The sequence below is a fragment of the Trachurus japonicus genome, chromosome 22 (genome assembly GCF_045865225.1).
Source record: "Trachurus japonicus isolate A0001 chromosome 22, Traja_1.0".
Lineage (NCBI taxonomy): Eukaryota > Metazoa > Chordata > Actinopteri > Carangiformes > Carangidae > Trachurus > Trachurus japonicus.
In genome coordinates, this window is record NC_140928.1 from 6586918 (window position 1) to 6602258 (window position 15341).

The 15341-nt window shown below is 40.7% G+C and overlaps 1 long non-coding RNA gene across 1 annotated transcript in view; it reads left to right on the forward strand.

Annotated features, from left to right (window-relative positions):
- LOC146963335 (uncharacterized) overlaps positions 1-15341 on the forward strand; it is a 33225-nt gene that overhangs the window by 9333 nt on the left and 8551 nt on the right. The window contains exon 3 of the long non-coding RNA XR_015034796.1: positions 4287-4396. This is a non-coding gene — a long non-coding RNA (uncharacterized LOC146963335). The remainder of the gene's footprint in view (positions 1-4286; positions 4397-15341) is intronic.

A 15341-nucleotide genomic window follows, 5' to 3' on the forward strand; every position in this document is an offset into this window, starting at 1 on the left:
GACATACAGTATATGGACATAAATAAAGAAAATCAAGTATGAAACCTTTTAGAAATTGGAGCAGTTCCATGTATTAACGTATTTCCTGCTCATATGATCATGTATGTTAATGCATGTCATAGATATATGTTATATTAATGCATTGATCCTAAAGCCTGTCAATATATGTTGATGTTATAATGAGTTGGCTCCAAAAGACTGAGACTAATCAACAAGAAAGACACATGTGCAAATAGTAATGTTTATTTATATTAAATGCTGTTAAATTAACTGCAAATCATCACAAAGATGTTTTTGAAAAATGTATGAATGTATTTCATACATCAGACTTGATAAAAGGATATATACTGTATGTCTAGACATTCATAAGGATGAATGAGCAGTTCATTCAGACCACTGCTGCTTACAGCTGAAATGATTCATCGATTAATTGATTAGTTTATAAAATCAGCAGTTATTGTGATAATCAGCTCTTTTCAATATCAAATTAGTAAAAAATGCTTCAACCTTCTGCAGCTGGTAGGCTGTAAAATACAGTAAACAGAATATGTTTCAGTTTGTTTTTCTGTAGGACGTGGCCTCCGGCTGTTGGAAGTTATGATCGGAAAGTTCACTGACAACCTGAAAAATATTGACAACTCAATCAATAATGGAAATCATCATTAGCTGTAACTATACTGCTGAAGGGCTTTGACTTTACTGTGATATAGTTTGAGCTGCTCCGTTTCTTTCATTATATTTTATACAGTTTGTACCAATAACATCTCTGTTGTGTAATTCTGTTGTGTCTAAAAAGTATCTTAAAATTTTTGGAAATACCGGTAGTGAAAATATTCTCATTGCAGCTTCCACACATCATCTGGTGCTTTATTTTGTTCAACCAACAGTCTAAAACCCTGAAGATACAAACAGGAAATCCTCACATTTAACAAGCTGGAGCCTGGAAATGTGTAAAAACCCTTGTGTAGAACAAGACTTTGTGCCAAAAAAATGGACAAATCAGTTAAACAACTAGTTATTACAGCTTCCCCTATTTTCTGAAGCAACATTATTCCGGATTTTTTAAATCTGCACTAACTTCATTACTCACAGTTATCAGACCTGTCCAGGTTTTAAATCCCCGTCTCCCCATCACTTATTTCTAAACTGGAACAAACAGTTCAATCCTCACAGACAAACAGACCCCCGTGATCTCCAGCATCGTCCACGTTCCTTCACATTGAACTTTACTGCACTGATCTCTCGTTATGTTCACTGGAAATACACAAACAGCACTGATTTCCCATTTTCCAGCCAACTTAATCATGTCAGAGTCAACACGGCTCAGATCGCTGACAGAGCTGTAATGTTTAGATTTGATTCAGTGATTTTCTAAAAGCACAGATATGGATGGTGCACACACCTCATCGTCATGGTTTCATCTCGTCCTCTTTGTTCGCTGTGTGTGTGTGTGTGTGTGTGTGTGTGTGTGTGTAAGGGCTCAGTAAACAGACAGACGGTCAACAGACAGACGGTCAACAGACAGATAATAACACCAGTCATGAAGACGAGCAGATGGAGTTGGATGTAAACACACAGGCTGCAGCTCTTATTCTCTGATTGTGGCCAGATTGACTTTCTGCTAATTAACAATTTTTCTACTTTTCTTAAAAAGAGAAAAATTACTTAAATAAGTCGTTTTGACATTCAGAGTCCAGATCCAACAGAAAGTTTAATGAAGAGATAATGTATTCACAAATTAGATTCTGGAAAATGATCTAAAATTTCATTTCTCCTGCTTCTTCTTCTTCTTTCTTTTTTTTCCTTTAACCTCATGTTAATGAGTTTTAGAAGTGATGATGGTAGATTTGAACTTCGGACAGAGCGAAGCAGGTTTCAGGCCTCATATTAAACTGGAATAACCACATCCTGACTTTGTATTTAAAGTGACAGGGTCGGTAGAAATGAGTCTGTGTGTGGTCGGTGTTCTACCTGCTGTAGATTGGATGAAGACATCAACAACGTCCATTATATTTTGAATATTTTCACGGCTTTAAGTCAAGTCAAGTCATTTAAGTTTTATTTAAACAGCACCAACTCAAAACAGGTTATCTCACGGCACTTTTTAGGACACTATTTCAGAATAGTATTTACAGAAACCAAACAGTTCCCACCAAGAGCAGCAAACATGGAAACAGTGGTGAGGAAATGCTTTCTGTTAAGAGGCAGAAACCTTGAGTAGAACCAGACTCAAGATAGACAGACATCTGCCTCAACTGGTTGGGTTGGAAAAGAGAGAAATAGACAGGACGTACTATAAATACTGACAAAATCTAATAAAACTGACCCTGACACTGAAACTGCAGCTGGCTGTAACTTAAAGCCTCCTAACAGCGGATGTGTGGTTAATGTGCAGGAATATGGAAGTGCAGTGGTTGAGAAGATGTTGTGCCAACAAACTATTTGAGATAAAGCAGTGCAATTATTCCAAATAAAGCCAACACTTATTTACAGTCATGTTGTTTTTGTAGCTAAAAACACATTTTCTTTTGGTACAATCAGGTAGAAATATTTTTTTTATTTTTTCCCCACCCTTTTTGTACTTTGTCCATCCACATATCGGATGATTGTTTTTTGGGTTGAACATCAAAGAGAAATTGGAAAATCTTCAGTAGTGATCACAAAACATCCTGTTATTTAATCTCTACACGAACACAAATCACTGTTTCCCCTCCCTCCATCCTCCATGTTTCCACTTCCCTTTCATCACTTCTCCTTCCTTTCTTCCCTCCCTCCATCTCCCTCTCTCTCTCTTTCCCTCCCTCACTATCTCTTCCAGCCAAGTCTGCCAGCTCTCATGCAGATCTGAGCTTGGACAGATGGTCGCGAGCAGAAAGTGTTTACTTACACACAGTTCCTAACAAAACGAGCAGATGCCTGCAGAGCCGCCGCTCCCCTCCAACCACCATGATACCAAAAACATGGAGGAGGAGATGGTGAAGAAAACCACCGGACCGGTTCTGAGCACGAAAGGAGGATGAGTTTGAATTTTTCTGCTCAAGTATAAACACACACTTCATCACGAACTGACAGTCAGCAACAAACTTAATTTAATTGGGTTTCTTTCCCCTTTTCACCTGAGTCTGTCTCATCTTCTGTCTCTTTTTGGAGTGAGATGTTTTTTAATCCTCTGGAGGTTTCTGCATCTCTCAGGCACAATAGTTTCCCTTTCCTCTCCTCCACCATCCTTTTTTTTTGTGTATATGGAGATATGCTAAACCTAAATCCAGGGTTTATTTCCTCAGTGAAATAAAATTAGTTTTCTGCGGCTCAGCATTCAAAGCTCAATTCAAAAGTCTATGAATAAACAAAAATCCAGCATGAGTCACGCAGAGGCACCTCCCAGTGAGCGCCGGAGAATATGTCTGGATAATTTGGATGAGATTGGTTTCTTTTTTTAAAAAAACAACAACTTTTATTTATAAAACTCTCACTCTGGAAAACCTCAACTGTATATTTTCCACATTTACCACACTGGTTCCAGTATCAATGAAATTAAAAAATCATAACAGTTGTAGCTGTGAATGACACTCACGTTGTGGTTAATGTGTAAAGCTTGCATTTGTAGTTTGTTAGGTTATTATCTCATTTTGTAATATCTGGTGTGAACTGAGGTTTATTTTGAAAGGGCATTTTATACATGTAATGTAAGGAATGTGACGGTAAATGAAAACAAAAGGGAAAAGGAGAAACCGGGAGAGATAACAGGTCATTATGCTAATCGAATATAGTCACGCTTACTTATGTACTACAGTATGTAGAGTTTGTCTCATGTATTAGCTAACTTTTGGAGGTAGCAAAGTTTGGTGTAAGTCGGTCTAACTACACATTGATCACATATAGATTGCAAAAAACAGAAATTCCCACTTGAAACCAGTGTTTATAGCTTTGTTTACGCAGGAGTGTTGAGTGAAATCATGATCTTCCTCTCACCATAATAAGTAGTTTTGGTCCTAAACCTGATGAAGCCACAACCTTTATATTTGCGTTGATTGGTACACTGGTACAGTCACATGTTTATTATGGTAACCATGATAACCAGAGTCCATTATGGGTGCTGCTATTTCAGGAAACACTCACATGGGTTGGTCGTACTGTATGAGACGACACTTTGGTTGAAGTTTGATGTCAGCCTCCGATCATTGTTGGGTTGTTTTACTGCACATGTCACTGTAAAAAAAAAACAAGTCCTTTTCTACCATTTACTCATTGATACATGGAAATAATGCTGACCTTTTTGGTGCCAGGGGATCAGGATCGTGCCAAGGATTCATCATCCTCTGGGGACCGTGAACATCTGGACCCGATTCCACACAAATTCATCCAGTTGTTGCTGAGCTTCGTCTCCAGTTGTCTGGTAGGATCCCACTGAAATGTTTGTCTAGATTTAGTTCTTGGTTTTTGTTGATATTATGTGGCCCCCTGTTGCGCTATGTTCTGGGCGTTACTGCTACAAATTTAAAGGAATAGTTCACCAAAAAATGAAATTCAGTCATTATTGACTCACGCTCATGCTGATGAATACTCCGGAGTAGTTTTTTATTCCTCAGTGCATCTGGAGAACCGGGAGGGGAGTTGGTAGTCCCAGAAATCCTTTTATGAGAGTCAATAGTGCTGGACACAAAAAAGTCTATAAAACTACACAAAGACCTTGTAATATTCCTCCACACCGCTCGTCCGCTGCAATCCAAGTGTCCTGAAGGGATATAGTCCAGAGTTTACTCAAAACGACGTAATTTAGGACATTTTTACAGCCTAAACAGTCCTGTATTGAATGTATCTCACGTTCACGCGAGTGCGCCCCAGGCAATCAAGCAATTCAATACAGGAATTACAATTTTTGTGTAGTTTTATGGACCTTTTTGTGTCAGGTGCTATTGACTCTCATATAAGGATTTCATTGGACAACCCCCCTCCCGGGTCTCCAGATGCACTTTGAGGAATAAAAAACTCTGGATTATTTATCAGCATGAGGGTGAGTCAATAATGACTGAATTTCATTTTTTGGTGAACTATTCCTTTAATTATATCTTAATAACTGAGGAGACTTAATACAGAAACTGTGCAATCACAAAACCCAATCACCTGTCGTTACGGCAACATAACAGCCTGTAAACAACCTGTAAAGACCTGCTGTATCATTACGTACCTGTCTCTCTCATCACTTTATTCATTCTCCCTCTGTCTTGTAAAAAGACCCTCATAAACCACTGTGTACCCAGTTCCCAGCATCCTTTGCTGCGGTGATCTAAACCAGCCTACTCTCTGTAATCATGTTGATTGGCACCCTCGGCAGCGTCTTTTGATTAACGCCACAAATCCTCATTAGCGATGCAGGAGTTGCATTTTCAAAAAGCAAACATTCAAATTCAATCGTGAGTGGAACATGACCCACCCATCTCCACTACACACACACACACACACACACACACACACACACACACAGACACAAACACACAGACGGCCAATTACTCCAATCTGAACGTTGGTGTGGGACTCAGCATAGAAGTGGCTTTAATGAACCACTAAAAATAGATTTCATTTTTGGTTGGCGTGGAGGGATTAATTTGCTCCTGAGAGCAGCGAGAAGAGTCGAGATCTGAACGTCCTTGAGAAAACGTCCACATCTACAAATTTATGAAATCGCTTGTGCGGGAGAATCAAACTGTTTATAGATTATTGTGTCTGCTCTGCTCTGCTATCAATACTCTCTCTAAGCAGCTTTATCTCCAACATGAAATCTGTTTGGCAACTTCTCCGTCATTGACCGACACAGTTTAAAAGGCATCCGGCAGATGTTTTATTGTGAGATGATCCAGTTTCTCCTCTTGCGGCGCATGCTTATAAACCACAATAATAATAATGAAATCAAATTACCCTTTCAAAAGCAGAGAGAGTTGATTTTCCTCTCCTGTTGTTGCCTTGAGAGAGGCACCTAGTGGCTATCCAATTCCCCCCGCTCGCCTCATTTGCAGAGCAGACTTTGTGCAGAATACTCATTAGCAGCCATAAATATCTTCTCTGAATATTCATGACTGCAGGGAGAACATGAGAGGAAGACAGACAAAACATGGCCGACCAAGGTAATTGTTTAAGTCTATTTTTCTCTGAACAACAGATCTCGAACGTTCCTCTGCAGGAGTTAACTCTGCTGCATTACGCACATGGACGAATCACACCACGGTGTTGATTGTGCAAAAGGGGGAGATTACACTGTAAATCCCTCATACTTGTGCACACACATGCAGTTTGACACTATATTAATTAGGATAATCCACCTCTGAAAGTAGGTTTAGGTTGACACTGGTAATCAGGATAGTTACTTGCCCCTTTTTTTCCATAAAAGTGCTCAGTGACCTGGTACAACTCGACCTGGAGCTGCAGGTCGATGTCACTGAAGCCTCACTCACATGAGATACAAGTTTGTTTGGCTCCGATATGATATACCTGTGGTTATGTGAATCTGTGGATCAAATCCAGATGTGTTGTTCAGTCACTGAGCTTAAAATGACTGAAATGTGTTTGTGAAGAAAACCAGAAAGTGGAAAGACAGGGGAACTGTCTAAGCTGCTGTAACTATCAAAAAACAAACTTGCTCTTTATTAAAATATAAATCTGCAGCAGTAACAGTGTAGTATGTTTTTTATAAATGTTCCTTTAGTGTCTTGTGTGATTTTTACCTTCAGTGGGTGAAACTTATATATAGTAACTAACCTTCATATATGGTAACTTTATTGACCTTCATTTGCAGTGAAAAAACAAAGAATTTAAAAAAAAAACTGAAAGTAAAAGTCAATAAAAAAGTTTTCTAGTGCACCAATTACACATTTTTTAATTAAAACAACTATCTTGTGTTAATTGCAACTTTGTATGTCCATACAGTAGGAGCCTGTTCTTCATAGTTTTCAAAAAAATCACTTGTTTGTTGAGTTTTGCTAACATTACATTTTGATTTGCATTTTCACATTTGACGTAGCAGATGAGCCAAACCTTTAAAAAAAAAAGTAACCATTCAACTGAAGTCAATGTATTATGATGCAGATGATGATGTATTACAGTGTAGTGGTGGTGTCTCATACCCCTGCCCTTTGCCACTGTTGGGCGAAGAGGTACTAATGGGGAATGGGACTTGGCCTTGGATCTGTCGTCATAATGATTAGGGCTTGACTGCTGTGACCTTTGACCTTTTTGAGGCTTAATCTGTTTTGACTTGAGATGTAAAACAAACACGTCACTGATGGTTAATTAAAGTGTGTCAGGACCATTAGCTGCCTTCTGACCTGTAGTAACCTTATACAACAGGGTACAGGTGTTGGGAATTGTAGTATACCGGTACTTTATTCTTTACATGTTTGTTTTCTGGCTACTGGACACAAATAGTGGATTTGTTATGATTCAATAAGATGAAAGACTGTAATCTGAAATATTTTTTGGATGGACCCACCCATCTCTGGTAGTGATATTAGATGAAACACTCAGTAGGTGTTTTTTCTTTTAGCTGAATAACTGCTGATAATGTTTACACAGGTATTTTCTCTTCTCTTTGGTCTTGCTCTTATTCCCTCTCTGTTATGAATAAATCCAGACTCGCCGTGTTTTTACATCTACTGACAGTCCGCAGGTACAGTTTGTGTGCGTACAGTCTGCAGCAGAGTGTTTGTTAACAGGGTGAGCAGGTCTCAGCATCGTTTCTGTGCGAGCTGCAGACGCCGTCGTCAATTAACTGAGCGGAAAGTGCTGAGTGCAGGTCTGGAGGAGGGAGATATCAAAACAACAGCCTGTAATGAGAAGCCCTCTCTCCACGGGACCGCCAGCCAATCAGGGAGCTCCCTGGGAAGAGATCAAAATGATGTCAACCAGGCACGGTCTCCACCGATGGGGCCGAGCCGCGGTTTAATAACCGTACCTGTAATGAAACTGATCCGATCTCTGCATCAGAAGCAGGCGGAGTCGGTTTGATCAGTGGCAAACGGGATGAACAATATTCCTGACATGTGATCAAATCTGATCAATTAAAACTTATTTTAACACATGCACCACTCGCTGCAAGAAGAATAAACAAGATAACACAGAAAAGCCTGCGCTAACACAAAGTTGATCAAGCATTTGATTGTTAATTGTTGGCTTTTAATTACTGTGATTATTTAGGTGTAGCTGGTAGGAAACACAGAACAACTCCTTTTTGATTGAATTATTTACTGATTCATTTGATTTCCGTTGTAAAAGAAAAAGCAACAAGAGTAATTAATGAACAATTAAAAGTAATAAGTGAACGGATGGGAGTTTTTTTTTATTTTTGGGGGGTGGGGGTGGATTTAAACAAATACATTCAGTGCATCTGCAGCTGTGAAGGAAACAAAAGTCCTTTCACTTCTTGGCTTCATTGCACAAGATAACAAGACTATTTAGCACATCGACTGTAAACTGCTGTGGGTTTGTGCCCTGAATGTAAAGTCTGCTCACAGATAAATGATAACGTGTAGTTTTTGTGTGTGTGTGCATGTGTGTGTGTGTGTGTGTGTGTGTGCAGCTTGCTGTTAGTGAGGAGGGAGTTGCTCCATCACTTTGTACAATCATATTCCACTCAGAGCTCGAGCTTCATGACTAATTGCTCGGTAAATAATGTGAACCCAAACAGAGGCAGCTGGGAGTCTAGTGCGCTCATTAGGATGAGTGGCGTCGCCGAAACGAGGGGGTGAACAAACACGACCTGCGATTACGCGAATCAAGACGCTGCCGCCGCCGCCCGCTCCAATCAGAATTAAAAAAAAAAAAACAGACCTCATTTCCATTCAGGCGTTAAGTTTTCACCTTCATCCCCACAATAGAGAGCGAGAGTTTACACAGAGATGATGAAACATTACCTGAAATACCTGAAAACTCAATGACATTCCCATCAGCCTCGGCTCTGCTAATTAGTAAATGTTGGCACATTAACACAGCATCAAAAACCAACTTAAAAGACGGTGCAAATATAGTTAATTGGCAAAAAATATATATGTAATTCTGCTCCGCAAATACGTCGGTTCTTCTAAATTTCAGTCTTGGTTTTTGGCTCCTCACTCTTTTTAAAATGTATCCGAATTGAAGCATCTGAGTCAGAGGAATTCTCTTTGATGAATCCTCACGGCTCCCACTCTCTTCAGCTTGTGACCAGACGCAGCTCTAATTTATTTTTTTAAAATCTTATTGACATTATAAAAGCTCTGCATGTAGCACCTTTTTGTGTAATTGGCTTTCCACGCACTTTCCACACCTCCTCCTCCTCCTCGTCCTCCTCCATCACACTCTCCTCCACATGCTCTCCTCTTCCTCCTCGTCTTCCTCCTCCTGCACGACGTCCTCATCTGCTGCTCCTGGCAGGGTGGCGGTGTAATAAACTCGTATTCCTCCACCACACGAGATTTTAATGGTGCAATAAGAAGGTTTGAAATGGGGCACAGGAGGGGGGCGGTGTGTTGCCCCCCACAGCGAGGCCTGCTGAGCACCTGCAGAGTGGAGAGTGGGCGGGGCTTAGTCTCATCTCGTAGTGTAATTTCCCTCCATTTTGTGAAGATCCACCATCAACACGACCTTGTTGTTTGTTGTTTGGATGCAAATATTGTTGTTTACAGTCGAATCAATACGAGACCTGAGTGATTTATGATGAGGAGGACGTTGTTTTCTGAAAACCACTGACAGTTTGTGGCATCATGAGGATATTTTGTCTTTGTTATGACTCATTTGGACTCATGTTTGTCTCCATCTGATGACTCTACGTCCACCACTGTCTCTCCTTTTAGCTCTGGGTTTGGTCTCCACCGACTCCTGTAAAAACACATCTGGAACCAGCAAGAAGTTAGCAGCTTGAAACAGTAAAACTTTAACAACTATTATGTTATTTGATCAGCTGCTCAACATAAAATTAAATAAGTAATTGATTGTTGAACTAATTGCTAACACTTTACTATTAAGCGTTGGTTAAACTTTCATAAATATTTAATTCATCATTTACAAAGCATTCTTCCTCCACAGATACAAACTAGTTTGTAATTAAAAACCACCTGTTAAAATCTGACTGATCTATAATGTATGTAATAAATCAAGTATTATATCAATTAAAAGCCAGTTATTTAGGAGCTGTCAGTGATCAGTAAGAGCAATAAATGATTAATCAACTTTAAGATGAACATTTATGCTGCACTTACACAAACAATGAGTGTATTAATCTTATACGTATATTATTGAGTTGAACATTTAAAACTGTATTTATAAACTACAAACTAATTAGTATCTACCTATGGCGACTGTTTTGTAAATGCTGATACTTAACTATCATTGTATCTTGAACTTTTCTGTGGTTTGGATGTCTCACATTTGAAGACTTTGCTCACCATAAATTGACACTTTAAAGGCGACATGACTGACGGACCAGTTGGTAAAATAACTGAAACACATAATAAACATGGTTTCAAATCTAAACCAGGACCTATGGTGAAGTGTAAAGAGCTCAGACGTGGTGTAGCTTTGGCAGCACAACTGAGGAATATGAATAAAATAATATTTAGTCTTGAGTAATTACACATCACTGTTCTTTATGAGCGCCCCGGGCAGACGTTGAACCGATCCCAGCTCCATAACACAGACATTCAGCTCCACTAATGGGCCAGTCAGAACTGCCAAGCAGACATGATCCGGCCCTCAGGCTTTATCTTTCCCAGATGTCGGGTGTCATCTCTGCCCCTGAGCCGGAGCTGGATCTCCCACAGGCCGACAGGATCAACACGACTCAGTAGCGCGGAGGTGGTGACAAGCCGGGATTCAGGGTCTGAATGTTTCCGAGCCGGAGAACCGGGACTCCTGATCTTATCTCAGGGACATATGAATCGTCCAAGAGGAGGAGGAGGAGGAAACATTGAAAAGGCAGCAGCGGTTGCCAGAGATTCACCAACCAGTTAAAAGTTTTCTGACGTTGTCTTTGACAGTTTGCACAGCCGGGAATTAGAGGACAATTCCAGGCAAATTCAACCTGGGACTATAGTTTTCTAATATTTTAAGTCTAAAAGATTTGGGGGTGGAACGGTCCACAAAATCCACGGTTCGGTTCAGTTCACGGTTTTGTGGTCATGGATTTCGGTTCGGTTCGGTACATGTTGATCGTTGGGAAAATCAAAAATGGCTTGTATATTCAGGTTAGAACTGAAAGAATGAGGCAGTCTGACATTTGATACATCATTGTGACAGTCTGAGGTTAAAAGTAGGTGAGATTCTGGCACTGCAAGAAATGAGACATTGCTAGTTCCAATATGCTTTTAATTTATTGGGCAAAGAAAGTTATATTTAACAAAAGCTAAGAACAATTAGTTATTCCCTGAAATGTACAACCTGAATTTGTATTACAGCTCCGTTTACAGACATGTCAGCTTTCTTGAAGTAAACAAACCCATCGGTGTATGTTTGAAGCCATCTGACGTCATCTGTGAAAAACAATTGTGGTTTTGTGGCATGTAAACAGCCTAAGATCCGTCCGCTACCATTATACGCTGCTGTGGCGATGCAGGGACAGACAGAACTACAGTACTGTATAACAGGAGACATTAAAATGAAAATCTTCAGATTCATTCTTTTAATTTAGACCTAAAATATTAGGAAACTAGAGCCCCAGGTTGAATTTGCCTGGAAGTGTTCTTTAACTTGTGATTCTGCTTCAACTATGCAAGAACCTGATGTTGAACAACCAGCATTTGAGACACGTCAGACATCGCTCCCGTCTGTGTGACGCCCTGCAAAGGAGAAATTCAGCCTGACTCTGTGTTTGACTCTGGCTGAATAAGGGTTAACTGTAACCTACACCAGTTGTTCTCAGAGTGGGGTCTGTAGGGGTCGTTGAGGAGGCTCCTGGTGAGATTATAGATTATAATTACCTCCATAAATAACACAGTAACATAAGTGCTAATGAAACAAAAATCCAAAACAGTATCAGGTGAGGTCTGCGGTCAAATTTGTGTCACTTCAGGGTCAGAAGTAAAAGCTCAGTCCTGATGCTGTCAACAGAGGTGAGTTATAACCGGAGCTCTAAACCGCTGACACTGGTGTGTTGTAAACAATCTGATTTGCCTCATACTCCCCCCCCTCCCTCCCTTCCTCCTTCCCTCCCTCCCTCCCTCCCTCGCTCCCTCCCTCGCTCCCTCCACACTCAGGTAGAAGAAGCCCTGATCATTAATTGATGACACAGCGGGGGCCAGCAAGCATCCTGTTTGGTGGCGTGCTCCAGCCTCCGTGGTCATTGTCTGGAAAACAAACCGAGCACAAAGTGGAAGGTGGAGCGATGAGGCTCGCCGCAGAGTCAAAACAACCGATGCATTCACCGCAGTGTCAAAACAAGGTCATGTGGACGTGGCTCATAACGCAGCGTTCCCACGCAGACTGGGAATCTGCAGCAGCAGCAGCAGCAGCAGCAGTGAGCGGCGCTGCAGAGCGGCCGGCCGCCCGGGGGATGAGTGATTTATCTACCAAGAGGGAAACAGGCAGCTAATGGAGCTGGATGTGCAGCTGCAGAGGATGGAGAGATGGACGGAGGGAGAGGGAGAGAGAGAGGGAGAGGGGGAGGTAAAGACAGACTGACAGAGACAGGAAGCCCAAACAGAAGGAGACTCCCACTTCTTGTTCCTCTCTCGTGTGAGACTAACCGGGCAGACAGCTGACGTGCAGGCTTTTGTCCTTGAGTGTGTCTGTGTGCGTGAGACGATTAGGACTGAACACACAGAACAAATAGACCTGGTGTGAGCATTTGTGCACACACACACACATAAATCTGTGTGTGTGTGTGTGTGCATCCATGTGTGCCATCCAGCTCAAACTAGACACATCACATCATGACATGTTTGCGCTAACAATCAGTGTGGACGTACAACAACTAATTTATACATTGATTACAGTTGATGACAGTCAAAACAATTAGACAGTGTTTATTTTTCATTCATTGTTTCAGCTTCTCCAGTCAGTGTGAGGATGTGTTTTCTACGGTGGCCCTGAAGGCTCAGTACAACTTCAGAAAACACCAATTGTCTGAACACGTGCTGCAAAAACAGAAGTGCTTTCTGACTAAAGACTAATGCTAAGCTATGTAATATTGACGTTATAACAAACCAATTTTTATTTTATTGAGTGTTAGGGTAAGGGAATGAACAAAAGCCGACCCCACAGTCCAACACTTTTTTGTGTCCCTGGAAACACCAGTGAGTTAATCTGTCTTTGTTTTCTTAAGATGCATTATTTTGAGCTCTCGGGGCCACCGTAGTTTTCTGTCTGTGTTAACAGTCGGAGTTTGAAATTCTGCACAGATGTGACGAAACACCTGAGGATGTGACCTTGAAATCTGACATTTCATCGACTGAGCAATTAATCCTGACAATTCTGGACATGTGAATCAATAATGAAAAATAATCAGAGCTTCTCATTACATGAATAATCATGTCACCAGTGCTGCAGCGTTCATGCATGGAGTTGGTCTGCAGGTGATCTATTAGTTATTGATTTTACAACAGCTTAGTTAATAACAGAATCAACCTACAACTAATGGGACAATCTGTGTTTGGCAGCTCTGGATGGAAATGTTGGTACTTTAAAAACATTATCTTACCCCGGGGGATCATGTTACTCGTCTTTAAAACTTAACAGAATATAAAACATGTCCCTTAATGTTAGATTTATACTTCATACTTAATATTTTATCACCGTGTTCCCTCCAGTGTGTCTCCAGCAGGATGACAGACAGAGGCCCGGGGTCGTTAGCATTAGCACTGATAGACACAGCAGCATTCAGATCCAAGGGCAAACACATTGCATATGTTTCAACCGCAACACCATGACCTCATGGAAACGTGGCGCAGAAACAGCAGTAATCGCTTAGCAACAAAGATGTTGATCAAATAACACAATACGGCACTTTGTGGACAAGCAGAGCGAGCGCAGACACTCGCAGCTGCGCGGCGCTGAGGTTTTCTAACCTTTGTCCTCAAGGGCGCCGCTGACAGCATTGGCCATGAGTGATGGAGGAGAGAGCAGGGCAGTGGGGAGATGGAGGGGGGAGGAAGGGGGGAGGAGGAGGGGGAGTTGGGAGAATGGATGGCCAGTCTGAGCGACTCTGGGCAGTCGCGCTGCAGCTCGATGAGCCAGAGATGAACTTCCATGTGTTTAACACTGGGATCATGAGGATGAAACTGATTTAAATACAGTTGAATACAGAGTAGCAGCACAGGTGGAGTCAGTGTGAGCACTAAGCAGGATTTTAGGTTTGATTTAAGAAGTGAAAAGGAGAGCTAGAAAGATTTATAGAGTAACTGTACACACTGTACTTGTAGGATATTCCCACTGTAAATAATTGTTTAGACCTACTGATTAATTGTTCATAAGAAAACAATCAAAATATCCATCTTAAGTTGGTTGATTGTGTCTGAGCAACAAAAACAAAGTCTACATTCTTAAAGGGATAGTTGAACATTTTTGCAAATTGGCCCGTTGCCATAATCCCTATAGTTTAAGAGTAGGTTCGTTAACTTTAATTGTTGGTGTAAGCTATTTTTAGAACCGCTGTGTTTTCGAGGTAAATTCAGAGACTGCTTGCCAAAAAACTGCTCCTGACGGGGATGCGCATGAGCGGTTTCGCATAAATTTACCTCAAAAATATCTCATCCATCTCGTAACGTCCCGTTATTATCTCGTGGCGTGGTGAATGTGCAGGTCACAACTTGTCCACCAGAGCGTTTTAGGGTTGTTGGATTGTGTATTTGATGAGGGAAATCAAGAAATCCCATGAGCCTCCGTAGCGTAGCTCTGAGCAACTCATGGCTCTGCTCCGCCGTTCTAAAAATAGCTTGCACCAACAATTAAAGGTACCGAACCTACTGCTATGACTATGCCAAAATGTTGAACTATCCCTTTAAAAAGCAGATTGTTTTTCATATTTTCATGATTGTTTTGTTATTTGTAGATGTACATGTTACATGGTACATGAAACAACATTTAGCTAAATTATTGTTCTTTATCTTTAATGGTAGCTTCTGGTTGTAATTAGAAAAGATAACAGGAAATATAATATAGAGAGACAAATAAAGATGGTCTGGACCTTGATATGTGTTCAAATTTTTTTAAATATATTTCTGTTCTGCAGTTTCTTGGCTCTTCTATCTACAGTACACTCCAACCATCACACATACACCTCCACCAGCCTTCATATAATAATGTGTTGATATTATTTATTTTCTAAAGCCAATTTATCTGATCAAATAAGAAAAAAAAACACTACAGAATCCACTTTGTAG